This window comes from Pteropus medius, unplaced genomic scaffold (genome assembly GCF_902729225.1).
Source record: "Pteropus medius unplaced genomic scaffold, Ma_sr-lr_union100, whole genome shotgun sequence".
Classification (NCBI taxonomy): domain Eukaryota; kingdom Metazoa; phylum Chordata; class Mammalia; order Chiroptera; family Pteropodidae; genus Pteropus; species Pteropus medius.
This window is the reverse complement of record NW_024349800.1, coordinates 11125885-11145106: the sequence shown is the minus strand read 5'-3', so window position 1 is coordinate 11145106 and position 19222 is coordinate 11125885. Positions and strand designations below refer to the sequence as shown.

Here is a 19222-nt window from a genome sequence, read left to right as displayed (position 1 = left end):
TGCACATCAACATTTGTAGCAACTTTATTCAGAATTGCCAAAAGTGGAGGCAACCAACATGTCCCTTGACAGGGAAATGAATAAACAAACTGCCACCTCTATACAATGGAATATCTACTCAATAATAAAAAGAAAAATATATTGATTCATACCGAAGCATGGCTGAAATTAAATGCATTTTGCCAATTAGAAGAGACCAGAACCCAGAAGGCTATTGGTTGCATTCATACAACTTTGCAGAAAGGCAAATCTGTAGGAGTAGAAAATTATCAGTGGTTACCAGGGGTTGGAGGAGTGGAATGTGGGTTGGTAACTAAAAGGATATACTGAAGAAGTTTTAGGATGATGGGACAGTTCTTTGTGATACTAAGGTGCTGGATACATGGTTTGATGTAATTGTCCAAGCCCAGAGGTATGTATTTCACAAAGTGAACCTTAATGTATAAAAAAATTTTAAGGAAAAAGAATCAGCTAGGATGGCTGGAGGTCTCAGAGTGGAATACAAACTGAAAAATCTATCCAACTGTATTACATATGTTTAATTTAATCTTACTGAGGGAGGTGGAGTGAAAATGGAGCTGACCTGAGTAATTCTGGAAAACAGGGTTTTGACTGGAAACATTAAGGTTACAACAAAAAGATTGTGTATAAACATGGCAATCTTTTTTGCTAAATGTATTTCTCACAGAAAGATAGGTTAACAATGCTTTACATGTATACGAGGGTTTAACAAATAAGTAATGAATGATAGATAGCAAGAGCCTGACTCTTACTGTAAGATGTACGAATATTGCTATCTGTTGATCCTCCGTCTTCTTGGGTAGAACTTAATATCTTCTCCCTCTTAGGCATGGACTGGACTTAATGACTCACTTCCAAAAATAAAGTATGAAACATACCTGTGACATAATGTGACAAGAAGGGTATTTGACCTCTGTGGCATTCCTCCCAAATCCCATATCGTAGTCCAGTCATGAGGAAAACACCAGATAAACCCCAAATGTGGGATATTTTATAACGTACTGTACCAGCACTTTTTGAAACTGTTAAGGTCATGAAAATCAAATACTGAGTAATTTACAGATGAGGAGAGGAAGAAGACAAATACAATCAAGGTATAGTTTCGTATCCAGGTTGGGATCCTGAAATGGAAAATGGACAATAAGAGAAAAACTAATGAAATTCAAATGAAGTCTAGCATTTACTTAATAGTTAATGTGTCAATGATAATTTCTTGGTTTAACAAATGTACCGTTATTATGTTAACATCAATGGAATCTAGATGAAGTATATATACTCTCTGTACTATCTTTGCAACTTTTCTGTAAAACAGTTTATTTCAAACTAAGAAAAAATATCTTTAAAAATAACAATGATTGTGAAAAATTTATAATAAATTTTTGGATATATTAGGGATACTGAATTTATTTATTGTTTTCTATTGTAGGGCAGTGCTGAGCTTGTATCTATACTATTTTAATTAATATATAACAAGCTATGACTTTAAATTTATGACTATTAACTTGCTAAATTAATATCACATAATTTTTACCTAATCAAGCAATAACATCTATGCTAGTTTCATATTTTAAGATAACCTAGTAAAGTTCTCTATTTTTAATTATCAAATTATTTCTCATTTTTCTTTAGAAGCACATTTTGCATCTTTGATGTATTATACATTTTATGCATTATCATACAGTCAGGAATACGTAACAACTTAGACGTAGTAGGTGTTTAATAAATGTTGGTTGAATCAACTAATAAAAGAAGTTCAGTTTTTTCCCTCTCTTGAATTATAAGAAGAAAAGAATTTTGAAGTTTACGTAGTTCTACATAGAAGTCAAGCATCTTAGGAGTCCTTGAATCTCATTTTATAAAATTCGGTATTATTTTAAAATTCTATTTTGCAATATATCTTTAAATTCAGTATGTCTGAAGAAATATACCAATTTAATTCAATGATAGAAAGGTGCCACAATAGCTTCCCAATTCACTTCAATCTCCAGAAGCCTGGGGATCTTTCTTTTGCTGACTCTGCAAATCATTTTCTTCTTTTATTTTTTTCCACTCTATTAATTCTGATGGATATAAAATAATTTTAATTTATTTAGTTTTATTTCTTCTTACATTGCATTATTTAGTTGAAGAAATTAGAAAGTGTAGCTATATTTCAAAGTGAAATACATGTTTTAATTTTTGAAGCATTTATTAACTACTAAAATATTTATTGCTAGCATTTAGACATCACACCGTAAAATTAAAAATAAAAACCTTCCAAGTGTTCTTTGTATAACTAATGTTTGAATAGATACTCTGGAAAGATTAGTTGCTATGAAAATCTATCGACTCATAAATGTGGATAATTTAAAACCCTACCTGCTAAGCTTATCATGCTTTATGAAAATCTCTCTGACTGCCTAGTACAGAATACAGAAGAGGCTTCACAAATTATTACATCTGTATAATATTTGTCCCTAATATTAAATCACATGTAAAATTAAGAGGTTACCACCTAAGAATGATTCTTTGGGAGAAAGTTTGGTTATTAAAATAAACTCTCAGTAGACATTGTGAATTTGGATAAAACCTGTATATCATAGGTCATTGAGTTAAGATACTTGATAAAATGGAAAAAAAAAATACATAAAATGAGTTTAATGTCCCTGGGGGGTAAAAATTGTCTCTTGTTAGGGACTAACTTCTGTGCAGGGTGGGACTGCTATGGGGAAAGGTCAACAAAACTTTTCGTTTGTTTGTTTTATCCTTCAGTAAAACAAAACAAAACAAAACAAAAATACACTTTTAACTTTAATTTCAGAGAAGGGAGTTATTTTACATATAGCCTGAGGAAACATGGTTACATCTTTTTAAGAAACAAATCACTGAGTAGATGAAAAATAGCTTTTAAAAAATCTAGAGAGCTAGAACTTGAAGGACATAAAATGTAATGAAGAATGCATCTATTTGACAGACCTGGAGCTGTTAACTGTCTGCTGGTAAGGTTCCAGGGCAAATGCAAGAAAAAAGGGTCCTCATGTTTTCTTTCTGTCTGACTGTGGCAGCCAAGATTGAATGGGGGAATACAGTGGAGGAACATGGAGTTAAAAAAAAGAAATAACGAAGAAAATTAAAATAATCAATGACCTCACAACAGACAGATAACCACTCTGAATAATTTCATATTTTTAAATATCATTTCCTATGAAATATTCGTATATAACTTTTTAAGAAAATTGACTCCCATTATATACATTTTTTGTATCTTGCGCTTATTCTTAAATATCCCTATTTGCTCTTATTCTTAAATATCCCTAATATTAATCTCTTACCTACTACTGAATGTCAAAGGATGTATGCAGTTTCAGGCAAATTCAGGTAGCTTTATATATTCATAGATCTTTGTATCAAGAAGTGGAGAAAATTTCTATCCCACTGTTTCTACTTTCCCTGAGTAGGAGACAAAGTCACCTGTTGAGAATATACAAGAATATGGAGAGTGGACGGAAGAAGCATAACAAGATTTCTATTCTACTTGTCTAGGTAACTATGAATGTGTATTGGTTCCAGTCTATCCACTCCTTACAGTACAGGGCAGCATGCAGCTACATCTTGTACAGACATAAATAGGACAGATGATTGGGATCATCTAGGATTCCAGTTTTGCCTGAATGGATCATATAAGAACAAGAGATTTTAAGAGATTTGTGAAATAGTTTTTGGGGAAAAAAGAATAGAAATTATAGGCAGATAGGGAAATCTAGATAGGGGCATGTATCTTCAAAGAGAAACTTAAGCGAACAGCTCTCTCTGTTCACATCCTCGTTTACAGCAGAACCCTAGAGAATCTCCCTTCTGAGGTAGTATCTTTCTTTTGCCACCATGGTAGGGTCAATGTGTAATTTATAAATATAGACTGCATACATGGTAAAGATTTATTTAATGAGGAACTCAGCAGAATAGTAAAGTTGATTGAAAGACAATATAAAGAAGAGAAATTTATATAGTCAATCGAGGAAGGCATGTTGCAATAAATTCTCTAAGTTAAAGGCAACGCTGTTGAATAACCTATTGGATGACAAAACTGAAATGAAACCTTTGAAGTTATCTTCTCTATCAAATGGAAAACATTTTCATTTTTATTGGAAAAAATACAAGTAACATGTAACAACACAGTGTTTCAACTCTTATCAATAATAAATAGCAAGTAAAAAAAATACTTTCCTCAATTAAATAGTCGCTGGGTAATCCTGTTAGGCAATGCTCCAGTATGATATGAAAAGATATTTAATCCATTCTTTGTCTTATATCCAGGTTTGGATATTTTTATTAACAATAACAACTATGCATACACACACACACACACAAAGTACTTCTTCACGTCCGCAGTACCCGCTCAGAATAAATTTCTACCAGTTTTTCTTCTTTTTAACCTGACTAGACAATAAGTGACTATAATTAGTATGCTTCCACCTGTTTTTTAGCCATTTTTACCCACTTACTATTTTTTTCCCTATAACTTCGGTCACTTCTGGATGTGGAAACTCTGACTGCAAGGAATGGAGAGGTCATGGTCTTATCTATCTTTTCGGGCTGGCATGGGGTTAAGGCTCTCTGTAGGCCAAGCACTGAACACTCACCTCCAATCTAGTCCCATCTGCTTCTAATTATAAGCCATCAAATTTTGGCATTGGTTGTTTACAGTTTAATTTTTCATTGTTGTAAAATTCCACCTCATTTGTGTGTTTATAAGGACTCATCTGTATTAGCTCATCACTTTAGGAAGTGGAAACCTCACTTCAATCTTTACATAGAGTGTCTGAGTGTCTCTATGCATTCATAAAAGGAGAAGCAAGATAAACCATTTCAGCCGTTACTTTAAAATGCCTCACATCTGAACTGGTTCTCTACAGGTTTCTGATCAAAGTTACAGATTTTTCTATCATATAAAATGATTAAGAAAAGAAAGTTTATATCTTTTCGTATCCTATTAAAAATATTTACTTATGACGTAGATTTTGTGTTAATATTTTGTCATATAAAAGAGATGTTGGATTTAATGTGATGTTTAGATTTCTTTGTAAACAATTTGACCATAATCCTAAAAAAGTTATTCTGTTATGCTAATGAGATATCTTTAGAAGAGGTCAATGAACTAAAGTCTGAAAAAAAAATGCTGTTAAGCCTGGACAGTTACTGCTTTACATAACATTCTAACATAATCATGCATCTTAATGAATATTTGTGAATTCATCTTTATAATTATTCATTAAAATTCATTGTTAGATGTAATGAATATGCTATAGCATGAATTTTTATGAATATAAAATGAAAATCAAAACACATGATGTTAAATTTGCAGAAACATTTGTCTAATATGATGCCAGAGTTCATAATTATAAATACTTCATAAAGTTTAATACTTTACTGACAGTTGTGAATCAAAATTAATTGCATATCTTTACATATTGTCTCACTAAATGCTAAAATTAATTACTAAATTACAAAATTAAATATGTGCTCTTTTATCTGATGAAGAGTTTCTGTTATGAACCAACACTGTTTTACCTTAAAAAATAAACAAACACAAAACACCTACCCGACTGAGATTTTTAAATTAATGTTGTTAGTGATAAGGTGGATAGATGCATGAGTGAATTTTTAAAGCTCCACAAGTAACATGTGTATAGATAAGTACTGTTTTTTCTTTTGACATTTACACAATTTCTATTGTGAATTTCTTAGCATTTCTTTAGTAAGTACTTACACACAAAAAAAGACTAGCCCTTGTTCATGTACTTCTATAGACACACATTCACTGGTTCGGAAATATTTATTGAAGAGCTTGCTTCTTTTAGGATTAATAGTTCGCCAGTAAACAAGACAAACAAGGTCTCTCACCGTTTCCATTCCGATAGTGGGAGAAGCAACATATACAAATACACATGCATTTATTCATATATATTATTTCAGCTATTAAAACCTATACAGGCAAATGAAGCAGGGTGAGAGAAACACAGAATGAGAGAAACTAACTGTTTAAGATAAGACAGGTAAGTCATTTTGAGGTTTACATAAACTGAGGGAGCAATTCCTAGAAGAGGTAAAGAAGAAGAACATTTCAGTAAGAAGGAACATTAAGAGCAAAGGGGCTTGGATAGGAGTGGGCTTGGAATATTCAGACCAGCAAAGTGGCCAATGTCCCTGAATGACAGTCAACAACGGGGAGAGTTGTATGGGTTAAGTTCATAAATAGAGCTGAAGGCCAAATTATGAATAGAAGAACAATGCAAGATAAGGCCTTTAGGTTTTGCTAAGGAGTCATGTAATCTCAATTATAATTTTTAAATAACACTCTGGCTGCTATATGGAAGTTAAACTGTGAACATGGACAGTAATGAAGGAGAGAGACCAATGAGTGCAAAAGACCAGACCAGATATGCTGGTGGCTCAAACTAGGGTGATTAAAGTAGAGGTCACAAAAATTGTTACATCGCATGTATATTTTTAGAGGAGGCCCTTTCTTATGTCATCTATTGCCTATAGACAATAAAACTTTGGCTGCTAATGCCACTTGAGGTCACATTTTTAGTAAATCTCAACAATATTGAAATTAAGTTTTAAACATAGTTACTACATGGGTATGTGCATGTGTGTATGTATATATAATACAGCTATTTATCAAAATAGCTTTATTGGAATATATAGCTAAATATACAAAGAGTAAAAAACACCAAAAATCCTACTGTATATATATCACATTGTGATATAAATCTAATGTCAATTTTTCTACCAATATTTATATATTTTGATTGAAATGATACTATATACGCAGTTTCTTTTAATGTACCCATAACATTAAGGCATTTAAAATATAAGTTCAATTCTATATAGAAATTTATTACATAGCTATGTCACAATTTAATCAAAGTTTTTTTTATTTTTTATTTTTAACCTAGATGCTTATAAAGATAATAAAAAGATAGTCAACTAAGTGCATAGTGTAGAATGTTTGCCAGGCAGTTTTTTTAAATATTGGGATTTCCTGGATTTCTATCCTTAATACTCTTCTTTCCTGGCTCTACACATATTCCTAGGAATTCTCATTTAGTTGCCTGGTTTAATATGCAATTAAACATGCATCGAACTCCCCAGTCCATATTCCAGGCTGCAAGTCTTCACATCTAAATATGGATAGCAGTTCATGATTGTTTGGAGTGTTATTGCATATGAGATACGGGACCTACAAAGACAATGCATTGAGTACGAAAATGATCTTTGTCCTATCAAAATGAAACTTTCCACTAAATTTCCTACTTTGATCGACGGCACCCATTTATTCGAACTAGAGAACGACCGTGACTTTCACACACCTTTCTTTCATTCACTCCACTTTTACAGCCATTTCCATGGGTGGCTGGAAAATACCTCTCTAAACTGCCCTCACCTCATCATCTCTATTGACATCTCCTTAACTTATTTATTTTGTCACAAATGTAAAGGCAAATTCTTCGAATATTTCATCTTTCACCTAGACTCTTGATCTAATTTTATAGCTTCTCTTTCTACCTCCATCTTTGCCTTTCCATAAAGCCGATATTGTGATTTATTTTTCTCCTGTGCATTTATCTTTCAATAACTTCTCATTATGTTTAAAATAATTTTAAATTACAGATTATTTTCATCTAAACTAGACCAGACTCTTCCCTTCCTGGGAAACTACATCCTGTAGTAATGTCAAACTAATCAGCAGTTTGCACACATGACACATTATTTAAAACTTTTTTTCCCCCATTATGCTCTTTTCCCTTCATTTTCTCAATAAACTTCTTCCTTCAATTCACTGAAGCTCCTAGGCTCAAAAACAAAGAAATTGAGTTTAACTAAATTCATTTACACTGTTTGGGGTTTCATCTCTGACTGACCCCTTTTCCCCAGACAGACACAATTAATCACCAACTTCTCTGTAGTATTTCAAAACATTGCATGTTGTTTAGATACTATGTCCTTACATACTGTGTACATACTACTGGCATATAACTGTATCTCTTTTTAGATTAGCTTTCTGAGGTAAAGAATCATGCATTGTTTGCTTTTGTAAATCTAGTGCATTGCACAATGACTTCTGTAAGTAGAAATCAATATTCTTTATAATTCAATTGCAATAATAGATAAATGCCACTACTGAATAACAAAGACAACGACTTAGAGATCTGTCCTTAAAGTATTGATTCATACCTCACCAAAAACTCTTGTTTCATCCTGTTTTAAGACATCTGCTTTCGTTATCTGGTTTTATGTCAACAGTTCACTGTCTGCAAAACATCGGGCCAGTTTTTTTCTCATGTGATTTGACCAATAGCCACCTCACGTAGGATCTAAGAGATTTTCCAGTATCTCCAATTATTCAGAGCCACACATTAAGTTGTAGAAATGTCACCAACCACATTTCTTTACTTTTGGCTATTATTTTATTTTTTCATAATTTGCTACTGTTCATATATATTGCTAATTCAAGAATTCAGATATGTCTTATATATGATTCACTCTCTAGAAACTTACCTGTCCAGCTGTTTTCACTGCTAAGCAACATAGAAAAAGACAGATTTCTAGGCAGAAAGACTCCTTTAAAAGATTTCCTCTAGTACAAAAATCAATAAATACTTAGACATTTCCTAGGCTACATAATGAACTGCCCTACAATAATATCTTAACCCCCAACCTCACTGCAGCCTGCCAGTTCCTACGAAAAAACTAATATGTTGGTAATCCATTATCAGTTGGGAACGAGACAAAAAACAGAAACCGTAACAATTATTTTAACTGGAAAAAATCATATAAGAAATTAAATAGTAATTGGAGGACAGAAAGGCAGAGGTGGGAAAATGGAAGCTTAACAGAAATAATATTTACAGGAAGCAGCTACTGTCCTGAGGGCTTTGTGAAGAAATGGAAGAGGCTGAAGCTTATTAGAGCATAGAAACTTGGAGAAAATACCTCAGAAGTGAGCTCAAACCTCCGAGATGAGACATATCACTTGCGGCTGGCATCTCAGGGACTGGGAACATGGCTTCTTCAAAACTCCGATGTTTAAGAAGGGGTGCTGCCCAGCTGGTCTCTGAAGGCCACGAGGTTCAAGGATAGTTGAAAAAGCATTGAAAAGTAGACAAACTACTTGGGACAAAGTGAAGAATTGCTCTTAAGATGATGCTGATAGGAACAATTAATAAACAGAGTAAGTCCTTTCTCTCCCTTCTTCCTTATCAATCTCCCTTTAGTAAACTGTATTAGGAAAATGCAGCAGAGAATGATCTGCCCAAATTAAACTAAGGTTTGGAAAATCTCAGCCCAAGCGCCACAAAAGAGAATGGAAGTGGAGATGTAGAGTAGAAGCAACAACTGAGTAACCAGTGCACAAACCTTATTGCCATTACTTGAAGGTCTGATGTACATATCAAATCACAAAATAAAGGGACCCATTAACTGTATTCTCCAAACATAGGCTTCAAGCTAAGATCTCAGCACTATCTGGATTGCTGTCAATCTATAGGTAGCAAGCATGACTGAGTCATATTCGCAGTCAGTTATTTTGTCACAGTTGCAAAGACAAATTCTTTGGAATATTTTCATTAGTAAGCAATTAATAACTTTACTTGATTTTTTTTTCCTCTGGACAAAGTGATAAAATCAACTTGTTTTGCAGAATGCTTTAATAGGTTGAACCAATTATGAATTAAATTATCCCCAGGCCGATAGTATCAGCACATTCCATTATATGTAGACAAATATCTACTCAAGTTGAATTGCATTATTCAGATTGCTATATTGTTGCACTAACATAAAAGATTCATGAGTCTATGTGGTACATCTGCATTTTTTTTTCTGCATTAGATGTGTCTCCAACGTCTAGCACAGTACCAGGCATGTGGTGGGCCCTCCATATATATATCCGTTACATAAATGAATGCCATCTATTCTTTAAAATCTCACCTGGACACATTTAATTTTTTCACTAATTATACAAAGCAAATTTAATATGTATGATTTAATGTTAATTATAAAGCCTTAGCATGTTTAAGTTTCTGTATTTTTATTAAGAGGAATTAAATAAACTGCAGGCTGATTTGGTTTGTTCAACCATTCACTATTTCTCTATTTAAAATACATTTTAAAATATGTTATAAATCACAGTGCTCACTGTGGTCAGAAGGAATACGATGCGTTAAAGATCTAAAATACTCTTGAAAGCATCTATGTCAAATGTAACAGTCCAAAAAGAAACATATGCATACATATATGTACATATTACATATATTCATATTACCTTTAAAAACAATGTTTAAATAAAATATTTCATAATTACTCATATTTATAAAATCTTCAAAATAAAATTATATTACTTCTTTATTATATTAGATATAGTTTTATATTATATATTAAAACTTTTTTGTATTTTATATAATATCAATTATATAATATATCTCTATCTATCTATCTGATTTGTTAGTATTATCACTATGACACTTTATTTAACATGTTAACTTGATTGGGCCATGGATGCCCAGATTAAACATTTTAGAATAGTGGAAGAGGTCAATAATAATAATAATAATACATATATAAGCAATAATAATAATAATAATAATAATTTGAATTTTCATAAGACTATAGTTTTCAAAATGCTTTTGCATATGTTTACTTATTTCTTATTTCGATCCATGAATTAATGGTAAGATGTAGTAAATTTACACATTGTCTCCCTTTTACATGTAAAAAATAGTGATAGTTCACAAATATAGTACTCAGATATTTTAATCATATTACATATAATTGAGTTTAAAAGTTAAATTTTTTTTCACATTTATATTGCATTATTTTTCTCCATACTATAAAAAACTGTAGTTTTTTTGAATTTTAAATAAAAGCGCAGTTTGCCATTTGCCCATGGGATAGTAAATTGTCTGAAGTGTCTAAGCCTAAAAACCAATGTGAAACTTTGTTTATTCTTCTACATTCCTTCAGGATCTCATTTATGTGTTTCCTTTTTTGATTCACTATTCCCAAACGTATTACTTTCTCATCTCTGTTCCAGCAACAAGATTCTTCATTCTGCCTTAGAAAATGTATCCCAAGTAAATATTTTCCAGATTTTTTCAGACATATGTGGAAGTTATTTTATTTGGACATTAAAGGAATAGAGACTTTGAAATGTTTAAGAATAAGAAAACAACTAGATTATAGTTATCCACATAAACTCACTTGTATATGCTTGGAATTCAGGATGGCACTTGGGATCCTGAATCCTCATATATGGGTCTCCCTAATGAAGAATAAGTGGCAAAAAAGAAAAAAAGCAAATGACTTAGACAAGCATGTGAAAACTTATGAATAAAGGAGTCTTTTGGTAAGCTCAAAAGATGCTAAGGCAGGAATACCTCTAAAGAACACCACTTCTTCCTCTATTTATACTCTAACTCACAGCTTCAGCCTAGGAATACAAGGAAATGACAATCCCAAGTACATCTAAGAGAGAAATAGAAAATTCATGAAAAAAGGCATGTTTGGGCCAAAGGAAAACTGACTCACAATGCCTTTGTAATTAAGACCACAGATAATTATAAGAGGTGCTGTGGAGTTAAGATGACCCCTAAGAATTGTCCCAAATTGATTCATGAAGATAAGACCTTCATATCCCCACATCAGCCATTGATAGAGTGTGGGACACACTATCTCAAAATTTTCATTTCTTTTTTTTTTTTTTTATGGCATATTGAATATCTTCAGCTGGAGTTTGAGAAAACAGCAGAAGAGGGAAGGTCACTCTGGCCTCCCCTGCTTTTGCCTTTTCTCTCCGAGAACAGTAGACAGATATCATGTGTGAAAGGTACACTTCTTGTACGAGCAGAAAGATATTTTTATCACTACAGATGGGGAAATTAGAACTAAGACATTTGTATAAAAAAATTTGTGAAACTAACTCTAATCTCCCTAATTCCTTCTTCACTATTTACTACTCCTAATCTAAATTCCTCAGTCCTGTCAATTCTTCACAAATGTATTATTTTTTTGTCTAAAAGACCTAGAAACTTCCTGCTTTGATCACTTCTGCAGGTCTTTATACTCTTGTGAGGGCTCCCATACTGTCAATCTCTCCCTTTATGTTGGTCAACAGTTGCTTTATATATGTTTGTGTTCCTGTGTTGGGAGTACAAATGTTTACTAGGGTTATGTCCTCTTGTTGGATCGATCCCTTTATCATTATGTAATGTTTTTCTTTGTCTCTAATTATAGCTTTTGTTTTAAAGTCTATTTTGCCTGATGTAAGTATCGCTACCCCAGCATATTTTCTTTTCCATTTGCATGAAATAATTTCCATTCCTTTACTTTCAATCTGTGTGTCTTTCCAACTGAAGTGGGTCTCTTGTAGACAGTATATGTATGGGTCTTATTTTCTTATCCATTCGGTTACTCTGTATCTTTTAATTGGAGCATTTAATCCATTTACACTTAAAGTGATTATTGATAGGTACATAGTTATTGCCATTTTATTTATTATTCATATTTATGCTACTTTTTATTTTTTTCTGCTCCTTCTTTTAAAAAAGTCCGTTCAACATTTCTTGTAATACTGGCTTGGTGGTGGTAAATTCCTCTAGCTTTTTCCCATCTGGGAAGCTCTTTATCTCACCTTCAATTTTAATTGATAGCCTTGCTGGGTAGAGGAGTCTTGGTTGTAGGTCCTTGCTTCTCATCACTTTGAATTTTTAGAACCAATTCTTTCTGGCCTGCAAAGCTTCTATTGAGAAAGCAACTGACATTCTTATGAAAGTATCCTTTTAGGTAACTAGTCTTTCTCTTGCTGCTTTTAGGATTCTCTCTTTATCTTTAACCTTTGGAATTTTAATTATGATGTGTCTTGGTGTGAGTCTGTTTGAGTTCACCTTGTTTGGAATTCTCTGCACTCCCTGGACTTATATCTCTATTTTCTTCACCGGGTTAGGGAAGTTTTCAGTCATTATTTCTTCAAATAGGATCTCAGTCTCTTGCTTTCTCGGTTCTCCTGGTATTCCTATGATGTGAGTGTTGTGTGCTTCATGTTGTCCCTGAAGTCTCTTAAACGAACCTCATTTTTTGGATTATTTTTTATTTTTTATTTTTGCTATTTGAATTGGGTTTTTTTCTGCTACCTGAATTACTTTCTTACTTTATCATCTTAGGTTCCACAGGTACATGATTATCCATATGCACTTAAAATTACATTTTGTTCCTAGAAAAACAAAAAACTAGAATAATTATCAACATTAGAACATTAAGTATAAGGGACATTACTGGTCTACCATGGCTTTAGTAGTTAACAAAGCAATCATGTGATAGTAAATGTTATTGAAATTTTCGTGCAAAAAAATACAAAAAAACAGTACAGACGAAATAAATCAATACTAACAAAGCAAATGATTCATGAAATTGCATCTACTCTATACTGACAAAGCTAAAGTAGTCTGAAAGAAGACCTAATGCTGGGATGCCTGGCTGCAATCCCTTCTGTGTTCATCTGCTTAAAAGCCATGGGAAATCAAAATCTGCTCAATCGTGCAAAGAAATGTCTCTGAGCAGGAAAAAGAATATAGAAACTAACTCTCTATAATGTCAAACTCTTGTAAGTCAAATGGTCATGTTTCAGGTTATAGCTGTTGTGAGAATATTTTTTATCCTTTAAAATTTTTATAACATTGTTAATTTAGTCAGAAAATTGGCTGACACTACTATAATATTAAATAATAATAATGGTCACCTTGTCTTGTTCCTTATATTAATGAAAAGTTCATGTGTTTCACCATTAATTATGATTACAAATTTTTCTCTCACTCATTTCTCTATTTATTAACAAATATAAAGATGAAATAGAGAATAACATATATGCACAAAAATGTGTACATATGTATATATAGTTATAGATTATGTTAAGAAAACATCCAATTTCTCATTATGTTCCAATCTAATTGGCATGCTCAGCATTTTTTTTTTTTCTCTGTTGGTTGTTACAGACACCATTATTTATTGCATCATTTCTTTTTGTTGTCTAATTTTTTCTTTTTCTGGTAATTTTTCTCAAGAATTCACAAAATCTAATTCATTCAGATTTTCACATTTGAACATATCTTCTGTTACTTTTCACCCTGAGTGGAAATTTAATGGAAAATAAAATATGCGCGACTTTTCCTGAGATTTTAAAAATTTGCTCCATTGTGTTCTGTGATCGATTGCTGCCCTCGAGAAATGTAAACAGGGCCTGATTTTTCCCTTTTTTTAGGTTTTTTTCCCCTCATGTGTATTTTCCGATCTGTTACTCAGAAAATTTTTTAGAGATGACTTCTAGCATTTTTTTTTTTTTAAATCTATGTTGGCATTCATCTATTTGAATCATGTTACCCAGGAGTTAAGTTGTCTTCTTTCAATCTATATATTCAAGTTTTCCTGTATTTGGGTGATGTTATCATTAATGATAATTTTTATTCTTCTGTATATACTTTTAAATTTTACTTGTTTTTTTTCTCATTTTCAAAATAGTAATTACGCCAATGCAGGATCAATTTTTCCTTTCGTGTGTTTTGTTTGCTTTCTAGTTTTCACTTACCTTTTTTTAATTATTTTTATTTTTACTCCTACAGCACCTGGTCTTCCTAGGTGGTCTCCCATCAAAGTACTAACCAGGCCTGACCCTGCCTAGTTTCCAAGATCAGACAAGATCGGGCATGTTCAGGGTAGCATGGCAGTAGACTTCTCTTTCTTTTTTTCTTATTTATTTGTTGTTTTCATTCCTTCTCTGCCAATGCAACATATGCCTGAGTGGATTATCTGTGGAGTTCTTTTCTTTAAAAAAATTTTTTTCATTAACAATATGACCTGCATTTCTCAGATAATGTTTGTTTTTCATGCCTTCATTTCTTAAGCTACAAAAGCTCAAAATTGATCTCTTATTAGTTTTGTATCATTTCTTCGTTTAACCATTGCAGATTTGCCCCGAAGCCTTTAAATACCAGAGCCTTAGTGCATTTAGATTCTTATATTTCACAGGCAATGAATTTTTCTCAAAGTTTTCAGCTTTTTTACAGTATTGTCTTACTAGTTTGGGTTATTTCTCTGAAAATTATTAACACACTCCTTTTTTCCCTTTAGCCAAATGCCACTTTTATGTAGTTTCCATAGTAATTCTATTTTAATCACTACATATAATTGTATGGGGAGAGTTCAGCCTGCACCAATCTTTTTTCAGAAATATAAAGACCAGGTAAAGCCAGAAGATAGTTAAAGGGCTCCAAACACCTTGATCTGAGGAAGTTAGTGTTTCTTCCAACTGTCTATTACAAATTTCTCATTGGCAATTTTAACTTTTAGATATTACTTTGCGTAGGCTACCAGGTATTAGCCCTGATTCACCAGAAATATTCCACAGCATATTTAGGGGAAACTTGAGCATTTGTAACATTTTATCTTTTGTTCATCCTTAGATGTCAAAGATAGACACCTGCAGATGTCTTTCCACATACATTTTTTCTTCGTCTTGTCTTACATTTAGACTGTTTTGTGCAAAGATAGAAAAACTGAGATTTCTCTCTCTTTTTTTTTTTATCTTCAATTCCCTCATACTTTCTCTCTGGGATATCAAACCAAGACCAGGAAGGCAAATTTTCTTTCATATCCAGACCACACATATCAATTTGATTGTTTCAAACACAGCGTTATTTATTTTTCTCTTCATGGAGTCCCATCTGGTTGCTGGAACTCCATGCTTTGCCTGCCAAAGCAAAAAGTGAATGAGAAAAAGAGAGAGAGTCTTATTTAAATTATATATAGAAAATGTCGATATCAGCAAGAATATCTTGCAGAAGAGATATTAATTTTCAGAAGACTAAAAATTAAACTGAAGCTAGAAGGGGAAAAAGGATAAACAGTAATAGAGAAATGAGTGTTGTATTGTGTTTTTTTGTTTTGTTTTATTTTTAATTTATTATCCTGCTCAAAGATTTGGTACTAAAAGTCTCCCGGCTTACAATTTTAGTAAATAAACTAATTTAAGTACTGTAAGCATTTATATTGAGCACATTCTTGCTGGATGTATTTTCCAAACAAGACTGCCTGGGAGGGGGAGAATCTGACATATAGTCATTCTATCAGGCAAAGTATATGAAAGAAGTGTCATAATTTCTCTTGATTGCTGAAGTGTTTGATAACAAGAATAGGTAGGCAGGAAGGGAAAAGATGTCAAAGAACTTTTAAAAAGACTTTGTTTACAAAGGCAAACATTTTGAAACATATGTAACTTTTAACCTAAGAAGTTCACATTATATACTGATATATAACCTAGAAAATATTTTTAATAATCTCTACAGGTTGAGAAAAGTCATGGATGTTTCTAGGTTTTAATTACTTTTCAATTACCTCCATTTGTTTTGACTCAGATATTAAAGAATTATGAGAAGCAAGCATTACACATTTCTATTTTTCAAGTTCATTTGAAATTACCATTAGTTAATTCTAAGATTTTGACATTTTCTAGGATGTGAGTTAAGTTTATCAGTGGTGGGGGATGTGAGGCAGGAACAGATCGGAAAGAAAACGTTAGGACCAAGATACAACAGGGTGACAGTCTCATGAGGTGAGCCAACATGCAGTGAAGAAAATTTCATCTCAGGTGTTAGAACATTTAATTAAAAGAGATGATTTAAAGTAATGGTTAAGATCCCAGATTTAGGCTCTATATGATGAGGTTGAAATCTGTGGACTGCTCCAGTAACAAGATCAGCAAGGTATTTAAATGTTCTCTGTCTCAATTTTCTCATTTGTAAATAACTGATAATAGCAGTAACTACTGAAAAAGGGTAAGTAGGATTGAAAGAGATAATTCTAAAAATTATTTAGAATAATGACTGGATTATTATCATATGTTGTTTGACATTATCAATATTAATAGAATTGTACTTTAAAAAGGAAAATAATAAATGGAAAACATGAGACAGAATAACAGGAAATTTGAAAGAATGTGGTATCAAAGAAGAAAGTACTATACAAAAACCCAATTAGGCATGTGGTCAATATCAACTTGTTATGATTTGAGCTAGAACTATAAAGTAGGAATTTGGAAGATGACAATAGTTACGGGAGGACTAATCAGAAAGAACTTGGAGTCCCAGACCTGAAGAAAAATGGAGTATGAAGAGGGCTATCAGTTCAGAGAATGGTGCATAGAAAACAATATTTGAAACTCAGTTAATCGAAACGGGGTTTAAGTCATAAGAAAAACACAAAGAACTGATTCTTGGGGCAAAACCTCAGAAGAGACCAACTATTGGTTAACATCAAAGTTATCTAAGTTTCAGTTTGCAGACGTGGCACCCCAGGACAGAACGACTCCATCATGGGTCTAAAGAGTTATTACAGCAGAAGTCATGTGGATGCCTAAGAGAAGAGCCTGCCAGGCAACAGCAAAAGCAAGGGAGAAGTTCCTGACTCTAGGTCAAAAAAATTGGTGATTTTTTGGCTGTCTGTAAAGCCAAGGTAGATGAACTTTACGTTAATCTGATTAAATAAAAAAAAAAAATCAGAATTTTCCCAGGAGCAAATTGATAAGACAAAAATATTGAGTAAAATTTTTGCTTTTTTCTTCTTTAAAATATTTCTTTTTTTAACTATAATGACCAACATAAAGCTATATAGAAACATTTTATATGACAGCAAAGACTTACTTTCTATTTTAACCTTGTTTAGATTATTTTTTTTTTCAGTTTAACCTTATTTAAAATTTTCAACTTTGAAATACTTAGTTTATCTCCTGGCTTACTTTTTAAAAAAATACATATTAACATCATTAAAAATCATTAAAAGAAAAGTAGGTTTAGAAACATTTTCTAACTTAACAATTTATATATATAAATTTCAACTGCATAGTTATCTTTACATGTCTTAATAATATTTTGAAACAATACTGCTCTAAATTATCTCGATCTACTGGAAATTTAATAGTATTCAAATAACTCTAGTAATGACTCTATGTTTAATTAATTTATATTGATATATTTAATACATATATGTATATTATTTATTTTTTATTGTAATTATTTATTTTATTAATGCAGCATTAATAAATAAGTCTACACTTGTTCAGCCTAGTTCTGAACATATTTTACTTTTATTACAAATATTTTATTTTCTAAGGTGTTACATTGTGCGTTTACATATACACACACATAAATGCATGTCTAATTCAATTTTCTATAATTCAGTTAAATCAATTGCCTAAGGTATCTTTACCAAAAACATTTTCTATAAGTTCTTGGATAATATCCTCTGATTTTAGTTCTATTATGTGGTACAAGTCAACTAAGAATACGAACATGTAAAATATTTTTCCAATTTGAAAATGAATATGAAAATTTATCAACATTAGAATGACAATTTTCAACTCTAAGAACTTTCATGAAAATCAGTTACCATGGCAAGATATACACTAAATTAATGCCAAATTTACTTCAGATTCAGCTGAAGTCAACTGACACAGAAAATCACACTGTGAATCCCTCTAAGAACATCTTTAATAGAGCAGATGCCAGCTGCCATATAGTTTGAACATGCTGTGCTTAGAGGATAATTCCTTTTAGAGTAATCTACTATATTCTACAACTTTAAGGACATTTGCCAAAAAACATTTACTTCCAAGTCTTATACAATTTCTTCAAAATTTTTAATGAAAGAAAATTTATATTAAGAATAATCACTATAAATAGTATTATTCAGATTTAGTTGCAATTCTTTTATTCAATTAAAATATTTTATTATTTTAAGGGAAATAAATGAATCACAACATAAGAATAAAGAGAATATAAATGAGATTCTTGATTATTCTACTTTTAATTTTAAAATATTTTTGAAACTCTAGTTATTAAAAGTAAGGAATTAGCATTTCTATATTATAACAAATGTCACAAAGTAAAGAAATCCTATATAGGATATATTTTCTGAGGTGTTTTCGATAAGGTACCTAGTATAGTACTAATCAATTCTAATGAAGAATAAATTTGAACTGTAGAATTTTAACTAACAAGAAATTCATAAGGGAATAGTAGCATCTATTATTTTTACATCTTTTTTTTCTGAAGTCTAATTTTAGATAAATGTACGTGGGGCATGTATCCCCCAAATGGATCATTTCTTGCACTTGCTGGTC

At 31.8% G+C, this 19222-nt stretch overlaps 2 pseudogenes; one reads left to right on the top strand and one right to left on the bottom strand.

Annotated features, from left to right (window-relative positions):
• Positions 1-2957: 2957 nt before the first annotated feature.
• Positions 2958-3091, top strand: LOC120622196 (uncharacterized; annotated as a pseudogene).
• Positions 3092-14660: 11569 nt separating this feature from the next.
• On the bottom strand, positions 14661-14779 carry LOC120622415 (uncharacterized; annotated as a pseudogene).
• Positions 14780-19222: the final 4443 nt, after the last annotated feature.